Raw genomic sequence first — 23,576 nt, forward strand, 5'->3', positions numbered from 1 at the left:
GTTCTTCCAATATAAATATTGCATTATGAGTATAATTTCCCATTATTACCACAAGAAATTATCTGGAGGCTAAGAATAATTCGGCTCTATAAGGTCACACACCAGTATATTCTTTCCAAACCCAAACATAAAAAAACACAAAAGGGAAGCTCTTCTTTCAATTTTATTTCTTGTATGAGATTAAAAATTTCTTGATGAAAGAGTCCGTCTTCTGCACAGTCTGTACTCAGCAGAGGTTGGTGCTCACTGTGGTCTAGTGAGTTTGGGTTTGGAAAATGTTTCTTTTTTGTTTTCTTTTTTTTGAATGTGGATGCTCATTTATTTCCTATAGAATCTGTTCATTACTTTAAGTCTAACTCCAGTTTTTTATTATCTGTAGAACCAGAATAGAACACACCAATTATGCTATATTCTGACACACACACACTCAGCAACACACATACATGTGTGCACACACACACATAGACCCACATACACAGTGACACACACACACACACACACACACACAGGAGACAGAGACACATACATACACAGAGACACACAGCGAGAGACAGAGAGACACACACACAAACAGACATACACATAGAGACATGCACACACACAGGGACGCACGCACACACAGAGACCGAGACAGTCACAGAGAGACACAGACACACATGGAGACAGATACAGAGACTCACGCTGAGACAGACACACACATGCAGAGACAGAAAGAGGGTGGGAAGAAAGAACTTGATAGAATGATAAATGAAAATCTAAAAAGGCGGGCTTCATTTCACTGGTATTAATTTGGTAAATTATCCATAATTTATTAGAGCTTGTAAACATTGTGGCAAAATTTTTTGCCTTGTCAGTAATGAATTGCTCCATCATTAATTTTGTCAAGGGATCAAGAAACAACACTGCTGAGCTGAAAGAAAATTTGCTGCATGTAGTGTGGTCTCAAGTGCTGGTGTGGTTCATGTAATTCAGCAGTGAATCCATGGACTGCTTCCTGACTTGGGGAAGCCTTCCTCATTGGTGGCCAGGCCACAGCTGCTGTGGGTGGCAGATTACACCAGCCTGGGTGGGAAGTTGTGTGGTTCACACTGCCTTGGGTTGTTTTGCCACTGTTCTGAGCCTCATGACTCTAGTGTGCATACTGGGGTGAGGACTGGCTGACATATTAGTATATATTTATATATCTTCACTTACTCCCAAGTATATTTTGAAGCAGTAGATGCATCTTTTTAAAGTCAGTTGAGATAAAGATTATAAAAGAGGTCAGAAATTTAGGTGAGAATATTCTAGGAAGAATTGAGTGGAGGAATCCAGAATATCTATTTAAGCATCAAATGTGACTCTTACCTTTCTGGTAGCTATGGGAAAAGAGAAACCTGATCATTTATATAGTTGTCATTTTCTCATGACCAAAAGGTGTTTGTCACATGGGTCTTAGTATAAATGGGACCATGTAGGCCAGCAGAATTTACTTTGAGTTTTGTAATTGTATTTTATGCTGTTTCTTACTAATGACACTCTAAAGACCAAATTCATGGCTTTGAATTGTAATTCAGAGAAGACATTGCAGGGGAACAGGTGGTTGGAGTTTTCTAGTGTGCTGAGAATGTCCAAATGGTCTTAACTGGGTCATCTGGCCTGAAAAGGGATGGAGTTTAGGGCACCTGGAAGAGTGAACAGGGATTCAGTCCCTTGGACTGCATCTGTTTAACTAACGCTTCACCTGTTTTTCATGGAAGGAGTTAACTGAAGTTGAGTCCTCATAGGGTCTAAAGCAGTTATCCTCCATTGCTTGAAAAAAGAGCATAGTCCCTAGAAACCTGATAAAGAGGTAGCACTCCCATACGTAACTGCAGCCCTGGGGGCTAGGCCTCACAGTGATGGCTAACTCTGCTGCACATTTAAGATTCTCATCTCAGGGAGCCTCATTCCAGAAGTTGTCTAAGCAAGCAGCTGTTAACATGGGTGAGGGCTATCCCCACATATTGTATGGGAGGGTGGTTGGGGACCAGGGCAAGGAGAGGAGCCCAGTTCTAATCCAACTCCTGTTTTGACAGATGATGAATCTGATATTCAAGGGCATTAAAGCCACACATCCATGTCACCCATCTAGGGCGTAGCAGATAGGAAACCAGAATGTATAAAAGTAGATAGCTTGACTTACATTTGTGACCAGCCAAAAGTTGAGCCACCTTCAAAACCGCAGGTGGGAGATGGCTCATGTAGTGGAGTAGAAAGAAAGACAAGTGGGTAATATTAGAAGTGTGAGTATTTGATTCATCAAAACATGGGAACAGAGTATTTTCACTTACATTTTTATACAAAGAACGAAATTCACCTGCTCTTGATGGTGGAGACTACACAGTACCTAAACAGAAGAGGAAATTTCACCAGTTAACTAGTTACCTTGTTTAAGGAATCCAGTAACCATTTCTTCTCCCTGTCCCTTTCTATATTACTTGAAAAGCTTCTATTGGCCTGTTATTTTTAACAACATAGCCAATGACTATATTTAAGTAAAAGTTGAAAATCTTTCATATATTGGCTGGTAAGCATTATGTAAAATTAGAAGTCAAAAGTAATTCATTCTTTGTTCAATGTAAAAGCGATCTTTTAAAAATAAATGTTTGGCATAAAACACTTGAACCTTCAGTGTTGTAGCATTTGAGAAAATAGAGTATCTAGTTTTATATAACTACTCTAATACTCAGAATACCAAAGTGTTTTACAGTAACAAGTTTGAGATCGGATCCAATATGAATATATTATCCTCACAGCGAGCCTGTTCCTTTATTAGTCAATTTCAGAGCACATATTAAGCAAAGCAATATATATGCACAATTCCTTGTTTCAAAGTATATTCATGTTCTCAGATTTGTGGGGGAGGAAGCATTCAGAAAGAAGTATTTTTTTTTAAAGCAAATAAACTCCCTAAAGAATAATTGTTCTTCTAGAGGCATCAATGTATATTTCAATATTTATCTTTGCGGAGTGGTGCATTTCTGTTTTCTTTCAGTAAGTTCACTGCTGACATCAGGATGGCTATAGGAAGACTCCTTCCAGAGATGTAATGAATGACCTTTAAACAGCTTGATTTAAGACCATATTTTCCTTAAGAGAAAATATAAATATTCTTTAGATTTGTGCATATTACTTAAAACTTAACTGTGTAGTGAAGTGAGCTTAAGCAAATGTAATCTTGTCTTTGATCAAATTTAAAGTTACCCTTCTGTCAAGAATTGCGTTGTGGGAGAGAAAAATCACGTGGGGGGCCTTTAGAGAGTGCTCTGTACAAACATCATTATTGTCGAGAGGAATTCATTCATTCCGTCATGTTCTTCTGTCAGTAAATACTCAGTGCTCCTTATAGGCCTACCATATATGTGAGAGTTACGACCATTTAAGAAGAGTCACAATAAATGATCAGAAGTTCTCAGCAGAAGTCACCATGAAGAAGAGTTTTGGAGAACATGGGACAGAGCATGGCTGTTGAAGTGGGGAGGTCAGGAGAGGTGGGTAGCCCCGTGGGGGCCAGGAGGAAGGTCTGCTGCTTGGGGAGTTAGGGCGTCTGGCCCAGCCTTGGCCATTCATGACCCCGGTGATTCACTGAAACTTTGTGTCTACTCCTTCAATCGTAAGATTATCTCTAACATCTTTTCTTGCCATTCTGCCATGTAGGTACCCAGGTGGCTGCAGAATTCTCTTCATGGCTACTTCCAGTATTTTGCTAAAACATAGAAGTACCAGAACATCTACAAGGGGAAAAACCTATCAACCCACTTTGTTTTGTTTTCTTCCTTTAGATACAACCCAGATTCTTCGCCATAAATATTTCCCATTTAGAAAGTAATTACATCAGGGGAAAACTATACATTTAAACATATATGGCTTTCATTGTTGCAGAATAACTGAGTCTAAATTGGATGATTCTCATTAATGAAAGGACAAAAAGCAAGTGAGTCAAGACATAATTAGGTCACAGCATTTGACCATTGTGACTTAACCTTCCCTTTGTCCTTATCTGCTAAAGCTTTGGCCTTAATATGGACAGAGAGCAATTTAAATCTCTTTCCATTCCTATCCTTTTTCTTAGAGCAGCTTCAAATCTAAACCTCTAATAAAGAGAGGGATAATAAAACAGCACAGAAAGTATAATGGCAATTATATTGACTCTCACAGAAGTTTTGGAAGAGAAATACATTCTCTTCCCTCAGCTCTGTAATAACATAATCATGGTAAGATTTCTACTTTGCTAGACTCGACTATTTGGAAATCTTTAATGAATATAATCAGGGAGTAAGCATTTAAAAATGACAATTTCCTGAAAGTCAGGAAATTATTTGCTCAGTGTAAAATGCAAAAGAAAAGGGAAAAAGAAAAAAGGCTGGTGATATGTCTGTTTTAAACAGCATAATCCATGTCTGATGGAGTCAGGAGTGGGGTCGAGACCTAAGTATTAGCCTTATCTGAGATAGCATCTTGCAGTGTAAACTTGGGCAAATCACTTAATCTCTTTAGGGCTCACATTTTTTTAAATCACAAAATAATGATCATAGCAAGCGTTTATATTTACCATGTGCCAGGCCCCCTTCTAAACACCTTATATTTGGTCACTCAATCCCCCTAGCAACACTGTACATTAAGTACTATCCTATCATTGCAACTCAGTTCTTCCTTTACCTTGCCTAACATTTCAGTGAATATTTGAACCCAAGCTTCTTTGACTGGAAGTCTGCATTAGGAACCACTATGCTTGATTGCCTTGTTACTACATCATTATTCAAAGAAGCCAAATGTTTCAGTTATTCAAAGGTGAACTCATTTCTAAGCACATACGGTAGTAACAAAACTTTGATATACAGACTATTTTGTTTTTAACAGAACTCTGAGTAAGGTCATTTATTATTTTATTAAGCAAAATCTTTTATATTAAGAGGTTCTTTTCCTAATCCCTAGAGCATGGAGGAGATCTGCAGCATGCAGAGAGAAGTCCTGGCAGAACATAAGAGAATTTCACAGCTACTCAGGACAATTTACTTCTGTGTTTGTCAGCTGACAAATACCATCACTGAGATAGGAGGAAACAAAATAACTTTTACCATATTGCCCTAGGTGACACAGCTTCTGAATTCCTGTCAGCCCTCAGCATTGGCCACTGGGCTGCATGATTCTTGAGATAGCACTTGGTCCAGATTCATGCCAGGATGCTTGCCACCTGACCTTCATCCTTCCCTCTCCCATCCCTTCTCATTTGACAGACATTTACTGGGCACCTACCATATACCAGTCGCTGTGCTAGGGACAAGGGCTAAAATATGACTGGTAACAAACATGGCAGCTGCCCTTAATGTGGCTGCAAATTTAGTAGGGAGGTGGGCATTAAGGAAATCATCACACAAAGGGATGTAAAATTCTAGGGATGCTGAGATTAATAAAGGAAGGAGAGGTAGGTGGCAACAGAGGGGGATTTGGAACAGTCATTTAATTTCTTCCTGTGTCACCACCTTGATGAGACCCATCTCCCCCACAGTGGATAATTGAGGGCAGATGAGATGTGCTGAATGGATTTGAATAAGATCAAAATTTTGATCAAAATATGTCTTCCTGGGGCTTTTCATCAGTGGGATGTGGAGTGATGAATTAGCTTCAGGAGGGCATCGGTTCAGGTAACTGCCTCTTGCCGCAGACCACCAGGTTTGAGAAATGTATTTGACACTCTTGTGGGCAAGGGAAGAGAATTCCAGGTTGAACGATAGAAAATGTGAATTTTACTTTGCATTCTGTCACACCACAGAGCTTGTGTGATCTTTTGGTAAAAATCTATAGGACTCTTGTGATGATTAAGAAAGGAGGTCTTGTGATGATTAAGAAAGGAGGTGTGTATATATGGTACCATATATATATATATATGTCATGCAGTGCCTGGTGTATAGAAAATACTGGTGAAATTTTGTTCTCCTTGTTCCTAGTTGGTGTGGGAGAAACCAGGGTGGATAAGACACCATGAACACCAGGTTTTGATAGACATAGGATGTTGATCCACAAAAAGGGCAGTTTGTGATCTATGGGGGCCAAAAAGGGACTATTGGGTTGATTTACCAAATAGGCAGTAAGTGGGGTAGGGGTTCAGGAAGGGAATATTCGAGGGGAATAAAGGTGTGACGAAGAAAGAACATAATAAGTATGTCCAGCAGCAAAGACTAAGTTGTTTGATTTCCTGGAATGCTTGATTGTTATAGGGAGTGTTGACTGGTAAGCTGGATGATGATACTTAACAGGGGCCAAAACATTCACCCTGTACCCCAAAAGAAGCTTTCCTTCCTTTCCCAGCCTCCTGAATGGAAGAGGAGGAAAGATGGGAAAGAAGGCTATTGTTAACTCTCTTTTTAAGATGGAGCTTTGCACTCTTTTGGTATCTTACGAAGAAGTTCCTTTCCATTATTTTCAGCTTGAGATTTAATGAAGAGTTGTCCTAAGATCAGATGAGTTGTATATACTCCCATTCTAGAATGTGTGTATCTCACATCTAACCTGAAGCTCTTAGCCATTCTTTGCATTCCTTTCTTCTATCACAGGTTAATTAAACTCATGTGTGGTCAGCATTTACCTTATATGGCCGAGTGTTTTAACGTTCAGTTTAAGATGATTAGATGAGAAGAAGTAAACGGGTAGGAATTTAAATCGATAACTTTAAGACCCGGTTGCCGTGGAAAAAAATAATGACTTTATGTTGAAAAATATGAGAAACTCTCCACTCTCCTTCCATACACAAAACAACATCTAACTACAGACACAAGGGCACTAAGAAAACCTTGAACATGGGTAACTGCACAAACAGGATTACGAAGCTGCACGTTGACCGACCAAACAGATTAATGGGTGATGTGTATCTGGCTATCTCAAGGTTCGGAAGGTGTACCAGAGCAAGATAATGAAATTGCCTGTCAGGTAATCTGATTTGAGAATTCCAGTCATCCTGAACTGGTGTGTGGGCTAATAAGCCAAGAGTTTGCCAAGACTCATTATTTTTTAAGCTGCTCTACTCTGTACATCTGTCTCTGCAGGATATGTTAGACAACATGTCCTGCGTAGAACGAGAGTTGGGGGACCCAGGAGAGGGCCGAGGTGACAGAGAATGACTGAGGCCCAGCACCAGATTGAGTTCAGCATTTCTCAGTTGTTCAGAGCTCAGCTAGAGAAATGCCCCGCTGCTCGGCAGACAGCACACTGACCTCCGTTCCTCCCCGCTGACAGAAGCTGCTTATTGCAGAATCTCATGGCAAGTGTCCCTTCAGAGGTGTGCGGTGTAGGCATTTGAATCTTGGCTCCGGAGAAGGGTAGCACTTGGACACCTTGGCCAAGATAGGTCATTTTTCTGAGACTCAGTTTTCCTATCTGCAACATGTGGATAATAGTGCCTCACTCAGATTGTTGGCATTAAAACTCATCTCACGGTATTTGGCACATGATAATTGGGAGGTGTAATCGAAGGATTAGGTAAATCAAGGACTGTGCACATCACTGATGTTTTTCTTTGCCTGTCAATTAGTTTCTTCCCACCACGTTTTTTCTGAAATGATTGCAATTGTTCCTCTCTCCTCCACTTACTGTTTCTATGAGGATAAACAGAGAAACTGCACAATTACCTAATATTAGTATGTTTTTGTTTTATTAGGATCTTACATGTATTATGCAAATATTCATTGTTCCCATATCAGTGACATAGAAAAATTGCCAGCAGTAATACTTCTTTTATTTTGGGTACAAGTTTCAACTAGAACATCAAAATGGTAGGATTCTGAAAAAGATGCTCAACGCTTTAATTATTTTTCTTTCTAATACAAATGAGATTCATGCTTTTAATATACATCTGTTTATATTCCAGAGTAATTAATTTCCCCCTTTTGTAACTTGTTAACCTTGAAATAATTTATAGGAAAAAAACTAAGATGCCTCAGTAAATGAGTGGTTATTGTCCATACCACTTTAAACAGTGCTAACAAATTATAGGGTGACCAACTGGCTTTCTGGACCTCAATTGCAACTTGCCTTTTCTTTGAAGTAACTCTTTATTCTGCATATGAAATTTATTATAAAATCATTCTACCTTTTAAAGGAATTATCTCTGAACTCTTAGGGTTAATTTTTTTTTTTTACAAATTATTAGAAGAGATATTTTCATATCCCAGATAAAATAGCAATTTAAAAAACCCTGCAAAAATGGACAGAAAATATAATAATGTGTCGAAGAACCTTTTAGTGTAAGATAGTGTAGGATTTTTTTTTTGTTTTTTGTTTTTTACTAAAACATTTAAATGCTTTCTCACTGACTATAAAGAATTACTCCCATAGAATAATTGAAATGTGTATAAATATAATTTAGGAAAAAAAGTTAATATTTAGTATATTTCATTTAGTAGAAGGAAAACCATAAAAAAAATCAACTTCTCCTTTCTGGTATGTATTGGGTGAATTCTGTAGAATTCCCTTGGATATCGAAGAAGATAAATTAATGTTAATAGCAATGACCCAGTGTATAGTACCCTGCCAGATAATTGCTCTACCACTAGGAGAAGGCAGTCTGTGTTAGGCCAACAAGAGCTTCTGTTCAAGGTTAAGGTCTCCTCTGAACGTTAAAACTACTATACCTTAGGGAGATGTGAAATGGAGATGGTTAGTCCCCTTTAGGGATATAAAATCTAATGGATGGGTTTACCTTCTCTGGGGTCACTGTAGCCTTGACCTTTCAGAGTCGATGAGAGGCATCAAGCTTAGTAAGCAGGAGGCGGCAGGGCATTGGTGGAGTAGGGATGAGATCTTTCCTGACTTCCATCTTTCCCCTTCCTGTTTCATAGACTCTTCTTCCCTGAGGCTCCAGCCAGGCCTCTGGGGATTGCAGAGCTGGCATTTAGTGCTCACCCCATTCTAGTTGGGGCTGTGCCTGCCCACAGAGTAATAAGGTCTCTGGGAGAAACCAAGTAGCTGTCTTAAGTTTTGGGGTATTTAGTTGAATTGGATCAGTGGCAATTCTTTTCTTTTCCCCATCACTCCTTCTTTCTTGGAGTATTTATATTTCCTCATGGACTTCCCTTCTAGAGGGAAATTTATATCTAAAACTTAATTCCTGAGAGGAGAACTGTAATAGTAATATAACTGGTTATTCATCCTTTCACACTTTACAAAGTGCCCTCATACACATTGTCTCTTTTATACCCCAGACTAACTCTCAGAAGGAAATTATTACCATCCTCATGTTGCTAAACATGGTAGGGCCAGAAACTGGGCGCTGAACAACTTTTCCAAGACATGGGGGTTAGTCTTTTTCACTGCACCCTGCCACAGATGGTTATCTGTAATATCGGGTGCCCATGAACAACATCAAAACATATTTCACCAAAAATAGAAATACCATATGACCCAGTAATTCCACTACTGGATATTTACCCAAAGAGAACAATAGCCAAGATAGAGAAGGCAACCAAAGTGTTCCTCCATAAATGAATGGATAAAGAAGATGTGGTATATATGGGTATGTAATATTGCGCAGCCATAAAAAAGAATGAGATCTTGTCATTTGTGACAACATGCATGGACCTAGAGGGTATTATGCCAAATGAAATTAGTCAGACAGAGAAAGACAAATACCATATGATTTCACATATAAGTGGAATATAAAAAACAACACAATGAACAAGCATAGCCTATTCTTTTCTGGGTTTTTAAGACATTCATTCCCTTGGCTTTGTAAAATAGAGAACTTTGCGAGAAGAGTTCCATGATAGGGTGAAGCCCATTTATGTGAATGGTTTTTGGACTGCATAACTTGAGTTGCCAGCATTTTAATAGTACCTGGCTCTAAGTAAACCCTAGCTACTATTTCATCAATGGAACAGTAAGAATGGGTGACCTCAAGTCTGGGAGCCAGCACCCTGAGTCGGGTCTCTTCCCAGCTTTCTTCTCTCTCATAAGTTACCCAGCCTTTCTCTGCCTCCATTTCTTCCTCTTAAATGGGGGTGGGACTAGTACTTCCCTTCTGGGTTGCTTACGGATCAAATGATTTAACACATGCCTAGAATGATGCCTGCCTCATCACCAGCCGTCAGTTAATACTGACATTTATTCTAATCATTCTCAGTATCATTATCGTCACTATAGTTTTCTCCCCTCACATCTCTGCTTCTGTCACGCACCATGCAGCTGGGAAGTGGAAACCTCTTGGGCATTTTCTCATTTTTTTTCCTGGCAGAAGTTACCAAAGACCATGAGAACACTGCTCAGTATTTGGGCCACAGTGAGTGGCCAGAATTGCATATCTCTGTCAGAGCCAGAGTAAAAACAGTCATTTTTTTTAAGGTAGATGTATATGGTAATATTAATAAAAAAATGTTTGGATTTCAATTAAAAAATCAATCATAATGGAATAACTTTGGTGACAGATGGTAATTATACTATATACACACACACACACACACACACACACACATACATACTGTATAACGGCAGAGAGCATTTTGTAATGTATATAAATGTCTAATCATTATGTTACACACCTGATTAATATTATATGTCAACTATACTTCAATTAAAAATTTTAAAAAAATTAAAGAAAGAGAAAGATTGTCAGGAAAGTACCCTTTTAGCTGAATGTGTTGGTCATAGGGGGGAGAGTAGTAAGGGATTCTTTCAGTTTTGTTAAATCAAGCAGGCTTTTTTTTTTTTTTCCTTCCTTAGCTTACATATTTTGCTTAGAGTTCCTTTTCAGAGTTAAAAGAATTACATCTTAGGCGATTTCTCAGTACATGTTTTGTTCAAATTATGTAGGGAAATTTTAAAATAAGCGTTCAGAGACCTCCGTCCTTCTGATGGGATAGCAGAGGGATGGAATGAATCCATATACCGCAGAAGAGTAAAATGACCAACATCATCGCCACTTTGATAATTTTGTTTCAGGAGTGGACCGTCTGGTGGAGAAGAATATGGAGATTTGTAGGGAGTTGGGAAAGTAGATCAGAAGGAGTCCTTGTATGGACGGGTCCCTAAATCCAGAGTCCAGGCATGTGGTCTCTGTGCCTGTCGGCTTCAGTAGCTGCTGCTCCATGGGGGACCCACATTGGGCCTCGGTTGTCTTGCTGACCGAAGGGAAACGATAGAACATGTCAGCATTATTGAAGACTGTAGTGAGAATCAGATGGGTTACACATAAAACTACTTTGAAAATCATCAAGCAGTTGAGGGGCAGCAGAGTGTAATGCTTTTGAGCAGCAGTTGGCAAACTACACTTTATGGATTATTTGTGGCAGAGCGTATGTATTCCACAGAGCCAGAAGTATTTACTCTGTGGCCCTTCAGAAAACAAAACCAAAACCTGGCTGACTCCTGGTCTGCAGCATGGACTCATACCAGTTGGCCTGGGTTTGAACCCTAGCTGTGCCATCTCCTGAACCCTTGGACTGGTGAACGAACCTTCTGTATCTCAGTCTCTTTACGTGTAAAAAGAAGATGATGTACCAGTGTCGTAGGATGGCCAAGACTGTGAAATGAGTTCATACATGTAATTATACATGTATCAACGGCTATATGGGGTTTACATGATATTATTAAAGTACTTTGCTAATGTGGGGTACTGTTGGATTAAATGACAACTTATATAGGATTCTAATTCTATAACATCTGATATTTACATTCTAAAGCTTTTAAAATTGCTAAATGGACAGTTCCAGAAACTGACTGTATTTTCCATTGCACCCAGCAGGAATACTACTGTGGAAGGCTATAGTCTTCTATCTAGAATACTGTACCTAGAATAGAATACGTAGAATGCCCAAATACTGGTATGGCTCAGAAGTATTCCTGAACTGTGGAAGTCGCATTGCAGATTACTAATGGCATTTGAGGTGGCTTCAGCTGACACTGGGCTCCCTTATGGTGGTGGACAACTTGAAATAAACCTGAAAATTTTGGTATTCTATTTGTATCAATGTCTAATAAAATGCATACATTTTATTGCAAAATAGATAATGGAACAAACATTCTAAGTGCCTTATAATTAAGGTACATCACATACATTTTATCATTTAGCTCTCAGGCCAGTACTGCAAGGTATGTGGATTTTATTTCTTATTTTAGAAATGGAGGGAGAAATTGGAACCCAGACAGAATAGCCAATTTGCCTCAAGCATAAATGGTAAGCACATTAAACACTCCCCTCTACAGCACTATGAAAGAGGAATACCCTCCAGTTTCCTGTGTTCAAATCCCTATACTGCCTCTTAATATGTGAAGAAACTCATAGATTATATAAATGGTAAATTATTATTAGTACCATTGAATTCAATCATATTAAAATAAACATTCTGAATGAAGTTTCTTAAATATTTCTATGTTAAATTGATATTTGACGTCTCTGAGAGGTTTGCTGACAAGAGTTCTGTGTAAGGACCAGCAGTTTTGTGTGCCCATTGGAAATCAGAGCACATCTAAAAACATCTCTGCATTTAGTGGAATCAGGTGAGAGCACTTGGCCTGTGATGAGAGTCATTTTAGAGTATTCTTTGCTAATATCTTTTCTGCTCTAAGAAGACCCTGTAACAAGCAGTCCCCTACTTGAGTGCAGCTTGCTGTCCGAAGAATGTGCGTAAGAGGCAGAAGTCAAAAAGCTGAAAGGTAGGCAGATACCTTACAAGGACTGACTTCTGTTTCCAGAGCGCCACTAGAACTAAGCAATCCCTATGTACATTTGAGAAAGGCACTGTTTTTGCCTCGGGCGGGCAGCCCTGTGGGTGATGAGGATCTTGACAGTCTAGGGGGCCTAGAAAGGTGACTGCATGTTCCTCATGACTAGAGAGAACAGGGCTCAGGGTGGCCACACCTTAGTCTGTGGCAAGGACTCTATAGGACCACCTGTTTCTCTTACTACCACAAGAAACCTGGCACCCAGCCTGTTTTAGATGATGTCTGAAAAGATCTCATTTTGCCTAAGACGCTAAAAGATGTGGATGCTCAATGTGGATGAGCACGAAATATGATAGTCTAGGCCCATCTGTTCACGAAAACCTCAGTTTGCTCTTAGGCACTAGATGCTTATCTCTTACTTTCCATCTGCTCAAGGAGACTGAAAAGCTTGCATTTATTAGCTCTGAGTTTGGCAATTATGACCATCCATGTCCTCACCTGTAAAATACGGATAATTCTTGACTGGCCTTGTCTTAAAGACTTGGTGAGGATCAAATGAAATAATGCCTGCTTTATCTTAGTAGAAGGATTATGGCATGAAATTTTCTCCTGATTAATTATCGGTCACACGGAGATTGCTAAGGTACCTATATACTCGAAAGCCTCGGTCCTTTTGACCACTGTTAATTGTTAATCAAAAAGAAAATAAGCCTTCTTGAAACTATCATGTGAACCAATTACCATTTGGGCTCACTTTGTTTTTCTTTAAAAGGTATCAGTATTACTATTTTAGGAAACATGGTTTTTTGGCAAGCTTTGAAGTTTTTACTCTCCTTGAGTTTATTGTAAAGAAAAATATCCAGCCTGCAAAAAAGTGTGAGGCACAAGTGTGATGTTTTCCTCACTCAGTGTGTGAATTATGTCATTTTACTTAATTCAGCCACTGCAGGTTGGAGATTTTTTTTTTTTTTTTTTTATCTTATCTGAAGCGCATTCTCTCAAGGACTTTTTGGCTAGATCTCTGCCAGATTCCACTTTGCACTGTTGAACTTGGTGGAGTACTAGTTACACCACCACAATCCATGAAAGCCAACACACTTTTGAAAGATCATTTCTTACCGACGGAGAAATGGCCAGGTGGGCTCACATTTTGCATATCTGGTCCTAAAACAAAGGACTGATTCAACAGATAGTTTGCAACAGTGTCTTTACTTCTGCCAGAGACTACTCCTACTCACATCTCATGTCAACTGTACATCTCAGCGCTGGGTTATTTATGTGACAGTGTCTTGCAGTCCATGGTGTAATAGGACTCAAAGCAAGTATTACCGAAATTACAAGTTTTACCTGTTAATCTTTTCAGAAATGTATTCTCTTTACAAAAAAAAAAAAAAAAAAGGTCTGAAGGCATATCCACAACATTTCTTTATTTTTGGTTGTTGCCCTTTTGGAAATAATAATCATCTCCTGTTAAGTGTGAAGCAAAATTCTGGGAAAAAATATTTTGATCTCTAATGGTAGCATTTGCGTATGTGATATCCAAATTTCCCATACAGTCCAAGTGTGGGAAAAGAAGAGATTGTTTTAGAAGTCCATTGTTTCATAAAGTTTGTTGGTTCTAAACTTCAAAGAATTAAAAGGAAAGAAAACATGGCTAGCTTTTTGCCCCAACTAAAATAATGAATTGCATTTTGAGGTTTGAGTTTGACTCTGATTTCAGCTATGCTAGCTATGTTTTCTTGGGTAGGTTAGTTTGCTTCTCTATTTCTCATTTTCCTGATTGTAAAATCAAAGTTTAGACCACTTGATTTTTGTGGCTCTTTTAACTTAGACTACCATCACAGAATTTTATAGAGACTGTCTTAGGAACTTGCAGCCTACTACATAAATAATTAACCACTTTCTCTGAAATGGAATGCTGTTTTAGGGTATGATTTTTGTTTGTTTGTTCAAAAAATAGTGATTCCATCTAAGCCGAAGCACTTACTTTAATAGCGGATTCCTTTAAACTATTCTACCAAAATTATATTACCATGAAATTTCTGGAGGAAAAAACCACAATTACACAGTCACATCTCATAATCATTCACAATTAGTATGTATCATCAAAAATGCTCTTTTTTTTTTTAATGGCTAAAAATCACAGGAGACTTCATGTGAATATATAATCCATTTAATATCTTTTTTAATGTTCTGCAGCCAACTTTAACCAAAAATGTCCTGCCAAGAGTAAACACTAATTCTGTATTTATTTGCACAGCATGCATTGGTTTCATCAGGTAGGCTTCTGTTTCTTTAACACCATCAATATCTTGCCCTAACATTTCAAACTATAAACGGAAAACCTCTGTCCAAGGGAGCTTTGTTGTTAGAGGGCTTGGAGGATGCTGTGTGATACCATTATACCTTTATCCTGGTTCCAGAGGTTTCTGTTTTGGGGAAGAGCCAGGATTATTAAAGGACAACAACAAACCCATCTTGAGCCTCCTTTAGAAAGTCAGATCTCTCACGAAGATGGAGTATGAACTTTGAGTTCTGGCATCTCTGAGAAAATGCCTTGCCCAAACAACCTTCCTCTAGGGTCCTAAAGGAAGCTGTATCTTCTCTGCTTTTTTTGTTTTTTTTTTTAAGTGCATTCCAATTTTAAGCCAGGCCAATGTGGTACAGTATGCCCATGATCTATGTGTAGAGTAGGAGAATGAAGCCACAGTAAGTAAGACAAAGGCCATTTCTTTTGAGGCTTGATTAAAACAATCTACTTGTAGTTGCTTGGTTGGCAGCTTGAGCTTGTCTCTGTGACTTCTTCTCTACCTCTTACTTCCATCCATCATGGCAGAGAGCATAGAAGGCGGAGTATATATATAGTGCCCTGTGCTTGCTTAGGCCTTAGCAAATATCAATTCATCACCAACTTGACTTTGAAAGAGACCATTCATTGGCATGTTAGAACATGACAATTTACCCAGTGTTCTCTGGTGCCAAAGGAGTCACATGACCGGATCTGAAAACAAAAAGAATTCCACAATGTGTTCTTGCAGTTATTAATAAAAATAACTGCTGGTTGACAGGAAGGCATCTGGCACATTTAAGATGCATGACCACAGTATTTTGTTTTAAAAAAAAAAAAATCTTCCCTACATCAGGGATGAGTGCGTGTGTGTGTGTGCGTGCATATGTATGTTACGCGCCAGAAAAATCTCCCACGCTGACAAGCCATTGATGAGGTGTTTCAGTCTTCACTAGCTTCCTATTTCATTGCTCTGTCATGGAGCCCTTGTAATATTGCAATGAATAAATGTAATCAAAGCAATTGGCTGCCTGAGATCTTTTTTAATGCACTGCTTCGGACGCGGTACATATGCCGTGCAAATAAATACAAAATTAGTGTTCCTGTTGGAAGCGTTTGGTGAGAATGAGTGATTTGTCTTGCTTATGAAAGGTGCATACATTTCTGCTCATAGTTGTTTATCAGCTGGCCTCTTTCTGCTTATGGATTCAGAGATGGAATTCATCATTTGTCAGCGCACGAGCAGATGTGCTGGATTCGACCAGATTGATCCGTGAGGATGAGCAGAGCAGCGGCGCTAGTGCTAGAGGGCGGCCCCTACAAATTGTGTTATCTTTTGAGACTGTTGCCTCCTAGCTCTTTCCTATACTGTGGGACAAGAAGCAAGGCTGCCTTTCTCTACTTTTTGCTTTTGTTCAAAAACTGCCGCTTTGGGATAGCTTAATTAAGGGAAATGGAAAACAACCTCAGTCTCTCTGTGTAGTCAAATCTACCAAAAATCCATTTTTCCAAAGGTCCACCCTCTCTCTTTCCTGATCATTAAATACATTATTTGATGTTGAGTTCCAACGTCACTTAAAAACAAAACACCTGATGTCAGGATTACAGTAGTGTCATTTGATCTGTTTTCAAACTGCTACGGACAGAATTTTCTCTTAGTTCATGGAAGTCATTTCCGCAAGGACCACATTAGGAGAGGCAAAAGACAGGGTTTTACTTGGAGGAAACTAATGGCTTTCTGAAAGTTTGACTTGCTTTCAGTTCGTGCAAAGGCCTGTTGAAGCTGAGTTGATTACAGAGCCATCAAAGGGCCTTCTTGCCAACAAAACTCCTTTGCACTTGTGTACTGTTGAAAATTACTGTCTGATGCCAACAGATTGAAGAGGTGAATACAAGCTGCTGAGGAGCTCCATGTGGCTTTCCAACCGCAGGTTCTTGACCCCGGCCTGAAGTAATTAACCATCTAGGAGCCGCATGGTCCTCCAAGGGCATCTGGGGAAGAAAATGAATCCTCGTTCTTAATGAATGGATGCAAGTGTAGAAGCCGAGGTAGCTTACCCATGAGAGTGTTAGGACTGACATGCCCAAACCCAGGTGGAGCTGAAATGTTTTCCCTGTGCTTCTGTGGCCTCTGTTTTGTTCCCGCAGTCCCTCCGTGAATATTTTACTTCGGGTGATTTCTTTTTAATCATGGTAGAAAAACAATTTCATACTCAATATACCCAACGTATAAGACCATCAGAAATACTGCATGTGGGGGCGCCTGGGTGGCTCAGTTGGTTAAGCGACTGCCTTTGGCTCAGGTCATGATCCTGGAGTCCCTGGATCGAGTCCCGCATCGGGCTCCCTGCTCGGCGGGGAGTCTCCTTCTCCCTCTGACCCTCCCCCCTCTCATGCTCTCTCTCTATCTCATTCTCTCTCTCAAATAAAATCTTTAGAAAAAAAAAAAAAAGAAATACTGCATGTGTTCTTGAAAATGTGGCCCGTAGCCCTGGATGCATCTGGCTTATAGCCGATATTACTGAATCAACACTAAGGCCTTCGGCCAAGCCCTTGATACTGTGGCAGGCAAGTAATGTTTGTGAAAGATGGGGCTTTGATGAATTAAGGAAAGTAAAAGATTCGATGTGTGACTTTGACTTCCTCAGTCAGCTGAGACCTGGGCAGGGCTTCAGCAGGGAGAGAGGAAAACATTTGTTTTCACTTGTCATTCACCATTTAGAAGTTGTCTGTTATGCTTGACACTGGTGATAGTTTTACAAGTCACGTGGCTTCAAAGACCCCATCAAGGATGCAGAAGTGGACAGTAATACCTAAAATGATGTGTAGACGTTGTGTGAGTTGAGAAACAGTCAGATGATGGTAGTCTTTTAGGGTTTATCACAGACCTGAGAAAGTTCTTTGAGTTTGTTTTTTTTTTACCATCTATTTAGCAATTAAAATGTGTCATGTATTGTGCTGAGCATTGGAGGTAAGCTGTGGAAATGACATTCTCTGCTCTCAAGACATGCAGGGAGCAGGGCAAATAAATTAATACCTGTGGTACTTGGGGAGTGCTGTAACAGGAACATTCCAGAAGCGCTGAGGAGGGAGTGGTCAATTCTGTGGGACCAGCCCCTGAGCTGCTCTTATCGTTTCACCTTGTTTGTGTAGGCTCTGAAGATAATTTGTAGAGCTTACAAGGATTTATTATTTGCTTTTTCCAAGTGCTGCTTTTGTGTGACTTGGAGTTCAGTGTTTTGTCTTCATTCACAGCACACAACCTCTGAGGACCAACTTGCTTGAGGCTGTGTGTTTGATACCCACCAGAGATCACTCCTGGAAAAACTGTCCCTGTTCTGCCTGGTGCTCCGGTGCTCAGGGACACCGCGGACCTAAGGTGACAGCTCTCTGATGCTCTGTGCAGGACCCTCCAAGAGAGTTTTCAGAGCCCTCTGTGGAGCTGAGCCCCAGCATTTATCCGGGTGCTTCATTCAGCAAATGCTGCATCTCTGTCATCGAGAGCTGTCATTGAAACTGTCTGATTGAACACCAGCAAGTGCTCTCTAGGAGGGAGATCCTTATTGCCCATTTTCTCTGTTTCCTAAATGATCTTAATTGCTTGGGTAAAGAGGCATCCATTCTAAATCTCCCTCCCACCAGGAGTGATTCACACAGTAACAAGGTTTAGATTACCCCAAATGTCAGGACCCCCACAGTTATAATGGGCTTCCCTCCAGGGCCCACCTGACAAGCTTCTTCTCTCTCAAATACCTGTACTGCCCAGAACTCAGAGCCTCTTGGACTGTCCCCTGATTTCCTTCCCCCTTATGGGATGGGACCCAGAGCTGCTCTCTGTACCTTTTGATTTTTGTTTTAATTTTCAAAAGGAATGGGATGCTTCTATGGTAAGCATTTTTAATCCCATTTTAAAAACCTATTAAATATTAAAATACGTAAGTGATAGTCTAACCATTGGTAATATTTAGGATATGATAGTTATAGTTGGAGTTTGCAATTTGACTTAATGGCTTCTGAAAAGTTGGAAATTATAAGAAAAAAACAATGATACTTTGGAGTATTCACCACTTTGTTACTCTCTGAGCTCCATGTTCTTCATTTCTTTGAGTCTGTTGTATTCCCAGATGATATCCTCAGAAAATTTTGTATGGTCTCTCTATAAAAGTTTGTTTAATCGTAAGTAAATGTAAAAAAAGCTAAATTAAAAAGAACACTGAAAATAAAACATTTGAATTACTTGCCCCTGCCAAGATGTTCTTTGTATGAATTTCTAGGTAAGAAAAAACTTCCCCCTCATTTCCATCAAGCCCTGAGAAAGACTTAGGGGTAGAATAGCATTGTCATATTTGAAAAAGGAAATGATTGACAGTGTCACTTAAATTCAAATGTCTCCTTAAAATAAATGTAAAAGGGCCTTTGAAGAAGTTGCTTTGAAAATCTTTCTTTTCTTTTTTTTTTTTTTAACCTGGAGTCTTGAACTTCTTTTCCCTTCTACTTTGTTCTTTGAGACTGAGAAGTAAATTTGTCTTTTACCAGAGGAGAGGCTCCAGGAATGTGCATCACATGTGTCAGAAATCCTGGAACTCTGCTGGGCTGCCCCATCCAGGAAGGTCTTGGAGTGGACTCAGAGGTACTTCCTGCTGGCCTTTTCCATTTCCTGGGTGCACAGGCTTCCGGGGACTACTAGGCTGTGTAGCAATAGTGTGAAATAGTGGGCCTGGTATTAGGTCACTGCCTCTGTTTTCACTTGTGACCATCCATCTGCCCTCTGAACGTTTGAACTTAGCAATTCCAGATAAAAACAATGAAGTCTCAAATGTGCTGCCTGTTAGGTTGTGAGGCAAGCACGTTTACTTCCTCTTAGGTGATTAAAAATACTTCCAAGAACTGAACTACTATTGACTGCAAATGATTAGAAGTGCATTCACAGTCTAGATGTTGGGAAAGCTGATAGGCATCTCTCTAAACACCAACTAGAGTTTCTGCATACTTGGTGTTCTAACATGCCAAGAGTCAGGCCAGCTGATAACCAGGTGAGTGCCTTTTTCCTCCTTCCAGTACACACATTAGTCATATTTGCCAACAGAAAAGGCAAGGCCCTCTGTACCTCACACACCCTCACCCCTACCCCACCCATGATTTTGCAATGACACAGATAGAAAAAGTAAAGCAAAGTGGGTAGTTTCTGAGCAGCCTGAATGCAAGCAGCAAACTCTGCTTATTGTACTTGAAAATCAGAGTTCATCATTTTTATTTTCAAAGGACAGACCCTAAATAACTATGTTCTCTCATCACCATCTTTTACTAATTTGCCCAGCTGTACTAGTCCCTTCCATGGGAAATTTCTTACCGTGCCCACAGTACTAGAGAGAATGCAGTTCTTATCAGAGTTGACTTTATATTCTTTTTGGTAATTTTCTTTCTGTAAGGTTTTCGGGAGTTGGGGGTTCTCATTTCTTGTTCAAGACTGGAACTTTTTATAAGCAATCTTATGATACTAAGAACTTTTAAGTTAAGCAAGACTTAAGAAGACTTGGTGCAATAGTATATTTGTTTTCCTTAAAGTATGGCCACCATTGTGTGCTCAATTCCTTGAGCATATGGGAAATTGAAGGTTTGGGTGGAATCAGATTTTAACAGAATGTTAATATGTTTTTGGAAATTTAATTTTTCTTGAAGAATTTTCATTGTTAAATTTTTTTTCTATCTCATCTGCTTGAGAACATGTGACTTTAAAGGATGCTCACTCTATCCAATAACAACAGTAATTAAAAGAAGAAAGTACCGTCTATTTACCAAACATTTATAATACAAAAATAATTTAGGTGTCTGCAGATATCAGTAGAACAGATAGAATAATTAAAATGTTGGCTGGCCTGTTTGTATAGGTCAGCCATGAAAATTCCCCATGTGTAATTCAGTCAGGTTCCCAAAGAATAGCTCTTATATTTTCCTTATTCCCTTTTCAAGTACAAAATCTATAGAATTGGCTTCCAGCTACTTATAAAATTATATATTTTTTCCTCATCATAGTTTTGGGCTTGAGTTTGAGGTTTCCTGCCTTAATGTGTGTGTGTGTGTGTGTGTGTAAACAAATGGTAAGACATAATGCCCTAGGCCTCTCTCTGTAATCTGTTATCAATACCATTTCACATCAGTGTTATATTAGAGAAAATTGACTGTATCTGCTCTAATCCAATGTCTTCTGCTATTCCTTCATAAATAGTTCATGGAGTAGCTTTATAGTAATTTTTATTGCTATTTTTGTAGTTGTGGACTTTGATTACATTTTTTTCTGATTATAATATTTATCGTTTGTATCTATTTGTAAAATTCTAATAAGTTACAAGTAAAATGAGAATCCATAGGCTATTGCTGTGTTTCAGTGTATTAACATTCAGATATTTTTTTCCATATACATATGATGAAAACTTTGATTTTTGTTGTTCTTTCTATATAGTTGTAATCATAATGGGAATATAATTCTGTCTTAATTTTTCTCACTTAAAATTATATTTTTGCACGTCGTTAAAATCTTTATAAAAGTTTTTTTCTTGATTACAACTTTGAAACAAGTCTTTTCCCATATTTTGGTGATTTCCTTAGGATAGATTCCTGGAATTGGACTTTCTTGGTCAAAATCTATGAACATTTGAAGATTTTGAGTGTATCTTGCCTAATTGCGTTTAATAAAGCTCTTACACATTGATAGTCCTAAAGCATCTAAAAGTACTGAGTGATCTTTTCATTTGCTTTAATAATTTGTAGCAAAAGTGTCTTTCCATATCTTTGGTTACCTCACTAAGGAATATTTTCTTGTGTATTCTACATTTGCATTAGTTCTTCAGTGTTCATATTCTTTGCAATGATGTTTTCATAAACTTAGGGCAAAAGGGTTGTGGATAATCAACTTTTTTCGGTGACATTTCATTTTGATAAGTCTTTTTTTCCTTTTTTAATATGTGAAAGAATAAACAGGATTTTTTTTTTTTATAGTAGCAAACTGTTACATAAACTGGTTTTGTCATGCAGTCTCAATCTGGTTTTAGACTATGCATTAGAATGACTCCTTTCGCTTCTTTTGTCTTGACTATGTATTTTGCTTATAGGTATAATTATGTATGTTCATAAAACTTAAAAGAGTAGCATGCCCTTTGTGTTTTTCTTGTCTGCTTTTTGACTCTTGCCCCCTCCCTCAACTCTCCTCCAGGATAGATTCTCTCCTCCCTTGAGTCCATCTGTCTGGTCATCTGTCTGAGGAATTAACATTCCCTCACCCTCCCAGAATCATCCTGAACAAATAGTCCATGGCTAAAGAAAAACTGATGAGCATTTCTGGGTGAAAGGCAGACTTAACTGCCTTAACAATCCCTGTCTTGTCTGCAGCAAGAAGCCATTGGCTAAGGTGTGATTTCAAAGGCCACATCCCAAAGCCTGTTCTGACCTCTAACTCTGGTACTAGTGCTTCTTTCAGGGGGGATACCCTTCCCCCCGTCTCTTTTAACTAGAGTTTTCCTCCGATGGTATGTGGACTGGTTTGAATCCTTTTCAGAGCTTTCAGAATCCCTTCCTTCTTCCCCCTTTAAATCTGACTTTCCTCCCAAACACTGTCTCCACACCTGTAGTGGTCAGATTAAGTACATTACCAGCAACCAGACCAAGGTTAGTGTTTTCCATTGCTCTACCTTCCCTCGGGTTCAAAGGAGCAGGGGAATCCCTTGTGGATGCAGAAGTAGCTCTTCATATTCCACTCCCCTCGAAAATGGCTCAGCTCTTCTTAACACTATAAATTAAATTAGCACATGTGGCCTTAAAGCAGCCCAGGCATGGAAGGCATGGTTATCTTTCTGGGAAAATGATCCGGGCTACATTCAAAGAACCCAGTGTCTCCCAGGCAGCCTCAAGGACGTGTCAGTGTGTTGTGACCTTTCTGGGCATGAATGGGATTTTAAAGATTGACTTTCCATTAGTTTACTAGTATATATTCTGTGTACTATGCTGTGAAGGTTGTGACCGTGGCTCTCTTTCAAATGTGTACAGTTATTAATTGTATAAACCGGAAATGCAGAAACCATATCAAACAAAAGAGAAAAGTTGAGTGTCTCAAAGGAACCACTACCCAGAAAGGTATACATTTCCCCCCCAACCCCTACACCCAGATTCAGACGTTCATAGGATGTCACTGCAGCTGAGTCAGGACTGAGGGAATTCAAAATTATGAACATAACATAGAGTAACGATTTAGTTTCTTGAACCTTCTATTACTGCTCTACATTCCTGGTAATTTTGTTATCTCCATTGCCTTCCACAGTTCCTACACAAAGTAGACCCTGTTCAGTCTGTCAGATGAGTTTACTGAATATATGTTATTCATCTCGTCCTTGTCACCTTAGCCTGTGCAGTTAACTGGCCCCCATCCAGTGCATCTAAATCCCTTTGCTTTGTAAGGTTATTGTGCTTACTGCTCCAGCCATTTTTTTTTTTTGTAAGATTTTATCTATTGATTTATTTGAGAGAGAGAGAGAGACAGATAGCAAGAGAAACCACGAGTGGGGAGAAGAGGGAGAAGCAGGCTCCATGATGAACAAGTAGCCCAATGCGGGGCTTGATCCCTGGA

At 39.2% G+C, this 23,576-nt stretch overlaps 1 protein-coding gene and 1 long non-coding RNA gene across 3 annotated transcripts in view; both read left to right on the top strand.

Annotated features, from left to right (window-relative positions):
- The window catches only part of EFNA5 (ephrin A5), a 273,861-nt gene that overhangs the window by 102,574 nt on the left and 147,711 nt on the right, over positions 1-23,576 (top strand). The window lies entirely within an intron of this gene.
- LOC145722634 (uncharacterized) lies at positions 205-1,630 on the top strand. Its single transcript, XR_014147029.1, has 2 exons — positions 205-445; positions 510-1,630. It is a non-coding gene; the product is annotated as an uncharacterized LOC145722634 (long non-coding RNA).

Source organism: Leptonychotes weddellii, chromosome 7 (genome assembly GCF_054177405.1).
Source record: "Leptonychotes weddellii isolate Sample4059 chromosome 7, ASM5417740v2, whole genome shotgun sequence".
Taxonomy (NCBI): Eukaryota; Metazoa; Chordata; class Mammalia; order Carnivora; family Phocidae; genus Leptonychotes; species Leptonychotes weddellii.